The sequence below is a fragment of the Nicotiana tomentosiformis genome, chromosome 9 (assembly GCF_000390325.3).
Source record: "Nicotiana tomentosiformis chromosome 9, ASM39032v3, whole genome shotgun sequence".
NCBI lineage: Eukaryota > Viridiplantae > Streptophyta > Magnoliopsida > Solanales > Solanaceae > Nicotiana > Nicotiana tomentosiformis.
This window is the reverse complement of record NC_090820.1, coordinates 80,386,729-80,391,481: the sequence shown is the minus strand read 5'-3', so window position 1 is coordinate 80,391,481 and position 4,753 is coordinate 80,386,729. Positions and strand designations below refer to the sequence as shown.

Genomic DNA, 4,753 nt, shown 5'->3' with positions numbered 1-4,753 from the left:
GTGCTAATTCAGGAACCAATTTTATTCTTCACGGATTTTTTCTTTCGTGTGTAGGCAACAAGTTGACTTCTTTGGTGTTTGACTCGATCTTCTTCAAAAGAATTGATTCCATACAATCTAGAGGTGGAAAAGAGTCTACGACAATTAAGGAAAGAGAAAGAACTTATAAAAATGTTCTTGGGGAAACCTTCAACCCAAGAACACATGGCTAATAACAGTGACAACAGAGTAGACTTAGCCAAAAGAGAGGCATCACAATAAGAAGCTGTACGAATAGCAGCTGAGGCAGGCCGTATAGTTGTTGATGTGACTATCAAAGATGGTGGGGGTCGAAGATTCAATCTAAACCGATCCTTGGTTGAAGACTAGTTTGAAAATATGGTCCCAGGCCTGATACAATATTGGATGATTATTCCAGACCAGTCTACAATCAGGGATTGTCAAGTGTTAGACCTCCACCCATAGAAACGAATAATTTCGAGTTGAAGAAAGGTTTGCTTCAAACTATCCAGAACAACTGTCTTTAGAGGGAAGGTAAATGAAGATCCTAACTCTCACTTGATGGATTTTGAGTAAATCAGAAACACCTTCCATTACAACGGAGTGTCAAAAGATGCAGTCTACTTAAGGGCTTTCCCTTTTTCGCTGAAGGATGACGCAAAGCAGTGGCTTCATAACTTACCAACGGGTTCGATCAGGACATGGGAATATATGACTAAAAAGTTCCTTGACAAATACTTCTCAGCTGCAAAAATAGTGAAATTCAGAAGGAAAATTCACAACTTTTGCCAGAAGGACACCGAAATAGTTTTTGAGGCTTGGGAAAGATTCAACGAGATAGTGAGAAAGTGTCAGCATCATGGGATTGAATTGTGGATGCAACTTCAGGACATTTGGGATGGACTGATACCTTCTTTACGACAAACTCTAAACACTGCCATTGGAGGACTTTTAATGAAGAAGACTCCTGAGGTGATTGTTGTAATTCTTAATGAGCTCTCTGAAGATGCTAAACAATGGCTTGCTGAGGGTAATGATAGAATAAAATCAGCTGGGGTTCATCAAGTAGATTCTAACACATCAGTGGAAGACCTGCTAGATGCCATGGCCAAAGAGATAAAGAAAGTTGACCTTAGCCAAGGTCCAGAGTCAACCATCATCAGTTTGTGACTTCTGTGGAATGGGTCACCCAACGCTTAAGTGTCAGGCTTCAGCTGTAGATGAAATGGTAAATGATGTGGGAAGTTTTGATAGAAACAACTACCAGAGTGGTAATAAGTTTGAATACTGAGACTTCCTCTTTCTTTTTCTTCCCACTACCGATTGATCCTGACTGGCAATCTATTTGGGGGTTTGTATCCTACTGGCATATCCATATTTAGGTGAATACTTAGTTCCTCATAGTCCAGGCTTTCACTTCCTCGGGCAACTTGGAGACTCTTCATTTTCCTTCTCAACATTTGCAACTGCTCAGATACTGACTCTTTTTCCTTACGTCTGGCCTCTATCTCCATCTCGATGTACTAATCGATCTTATGTGGCACCCTGACCATGATGAGTGTTGTAAAGGTAGGTTCGGCAATGACATATACAGGGGGAACGTACCGCTCGTGAGTAGTGGCATCTGCCACAGGTATGTGCTGGTTCGTGGTGAAAGTGACTTCGTCACGAGGAGGGGTAGTTGCATTAGTGGTAATAGGCGGGTTTTGTGATGTCCAAGGATATTCGGGTACGTAGTGAGTGTGAATAGGGAGATTTGGTGGGTTAGTGAGAATTACTGGAGGTATGACTTGAGTGATGGGGATTAGGTTGGAGTGTTGTTGTTTTGCCGTGACGTTGAAAGAAAATGATCTGGAAGTGAATCCAAAGAAGGGAATCTGGGTGGTTGAGGAAGTGTTGTCACGACCAGGTGCGCCAATTCTCTGATATGTTGTACCTCATCCCTTAAGGATTCTATTTCTTGGGCCATCCTGGCCACGTGTTCATCATTCCTAATGCTATCCATTTCCCCTAATCGCCCCGGGATGTCGGCTACGACCAAAGCATGTTCAGTTGGATCTTCTGCAGCTGACATCTTTCCCTTAGACCATAGATTGTATGGTGGCTCCGCCAGTTTAGTTGACATAAATCACCTTTCTTTTCTTTTTTGGGTGTAATAATAAAGCAAAAGAAAATAAGAAGAAAGAAAAGAAAAAGAGAAATAGTCAGTCTCTTCATCTTATACGGGCATAAAATCACGTGAAGCAGGCAATTCGTGCATTACAAACTAGCGTGTTCCTAAAATTTGTAAGGACCTCTCATTGCTGAAGGTAGGTCTAATTCACGGACATTTGACAAACATTTAGACTTGACATATTTAGATCCGAAGAAATTTGTTTTCATTGATAATTTAGACTGATACAAATGGGAATAACGATTACATCATAGAGTTTCATGGACTTAGACAATTTGCCCTTTTGGAAAGTAAAAGAGAGAACTAAGGATAAAGGTACAAAGTAAGGAATGGAGGGGAAATAAACCAATTCTAATAACCATCCCCTGAGTCGCTTCCTGTACCCTTCTCTTCTTCTAGCTCCTCTTCTGCATCCTCCTCCGGATCTTCCTCAAACTCTTCTTCATCATCGTTGAATTCAAACTCCTCTTCTGGTTCTTCTTCTAGTTCTATGCTTGACTATATATGGATGCATTCTACTATCCGATCATCCTCTTCAGCCGGTAGCAACAAATGGTCAAGAGATCCCGGGACCACCTGATGATGCAATGATATGGTCACAAGATAATATGGCAGGATTTCCTGGTAAATCTGTAAAGCAACCACCGCATCCTCTAATCAAGCTATACTCTCTCTGCTTGGGCGGGCCAGTTTTTCTTCTTCGTTAATCCATACGTAGTACTCGGGGGTGCACCACGAATTTTGACACATAGGCATTGTTACTGGGTCATTCCACTCTTTTTGCAGTTTCCTTATCCTGGGAATTGGAATCTGGCCATTGTATTCATCCTCGTACAATGCCGTCCTTGTCCACAAAGGCACAACTTGGATCATGCCAAATTGTCCGAGAACCCGCAGAGGTGAGTATGGTTGAATGCCTTCTCATTCAATCAACTCGATGAAGTACTTTTGGGGAATTCTCAAGATTGCTCTTCCCCCTAACCAAGAGCGTTTCCAGTTGATCCATTCTCTTGTCAGATTGGTTAGTGTTTCCCTCCATCCTTCTTGCCCATGTGGGGAGATCCAGTGTCTCATTCTTTAATTATGGCTGCGGATCATACTACTGACACCCACGAAGTAGTCGACAGTGGCCTCCCGCTGGAAAAAGTGTTCAGTAGCCTAAATTTGAAGTAACAAGTTGCATCCTTTGAAAAAAACATATCCCCATGCACATGCATATAAGTCTCTCAGCATCTCGGCCAACACCATCGGCACCAAAATAGCTTGAAGATTCCCGCGGAAGGTTTCCAGGACCACTGGTAACAAGTTGATGTTGATACGGCCCCTCCGCTATGGGAAGACCAATAATCCCAACAGTGCCATTGCAAAAGGGATAGGCCTGAGACTCTCCCACGTCGCCTGGTCATATTGGAACTCCCCTAAATACCACTCATAGCTTTCACGGTGGCCAAAACTGTCGGACATCTGGTCAAGTCACACCCATCTGTCCTCGATACTTCTGAGGCTTCTGCTACTGGTAAGACCTAGAACATCCAAGAACCGATAACCGGGCATAGTAACTGGTAGCACTTGCTTTCTTAAATTGAATTAAAGCTCCGTAAAACTTGTGACTTCCTCCAATGTCGGTACCAGCTCATAGTCGGCAAATTTGAATACCACTTTAGCTGGATCCCAAAATTCTATCAACAGGAGAGTGAGTACTCTGTCTGCTCGGATGTTCATCAATGCAGTTAATGACCCTAGGTGCGTCCGAACTTCATCTCTGTGTTTCCGACGAATATTCTTCCACCACTGTTTCAACTTATGAGGTGCTCCCATTATCATGCTAATTTCAGGGATGTTCTGGTTGATTTTCATTTTTCCTGAGGTGGATAGAAGAAAAATATTTGGGTAAGTGTTTGCTGCAGATTCATAAGTGCCTTGTTATGTTTGTTTGTCTTTCCACAGAAATTATGTTGTTGGGTACATAACCCATTGATGTTAGGGTGGCTTTCCTAATTGTGTGTTAGTTCCTGGGACAAACTCACCTAGGGTTTATGCAGTATGACCTTTTTTATTAGAGTAGAGTGTTTCCTACTTTTGAGTTGGATTGAGGACTGTGAGAAGTTATGTCAGTTGACCTGACAAAGCCATTCTCTAAAACTAGAGAGTTTTGAAAAGAAGGTTCGGAGGGGTGTAAAAGACAAACCTCGCGTGCCATTATGTGTGATAGTGTACGGCCAAGACTCGATTGGAAGAGATGTGATAACAGTGTATATAAAGTAGTAACAAACAAGGGTATAGCAACAATATAGCAAAGTGAGCAGATAAGGCATGTAAGCATGTAACTGCAATTTCGATCATAATAAAAGCAATGTACAAATAAATATAGAAGCCAAATTAGTCTAAATGTGCTAAGGTCAGAACCTAAGTATGTATCCCCAGTAGAGTCGCCATGTTGTTGCACCCTACTTTGCACTAGTAAAGATAGGATTCAACTTGTGATTTCTCTGTTGTTGATTAAAGAGAGTCGCCACCTAATATTTAAATGTATACTAGGGTACCTATTTGATTACTAAGTCATATTCTTATTAGTAGTCT

General features: G+C 41.8%; 1 non-coding gene across 1 annotated transcript; it reads right to left on the bottom strand.

Moving 5' to 3' along the window:
- Positions 1-759: 759 nt before the first annotated feature.
- Positions 760-866, bottom strand: LOC117281125 (small nucleolar RNA R71). Its single transcript, XR_004511747.1, has one exon. It is a non-coding gene; the product is annotated as a small nucleolar RNA R71 (small nucleolar RNA).
- Between the last annotated feature and the right edge of the window lie 3,887 nt (positions 867-4,753).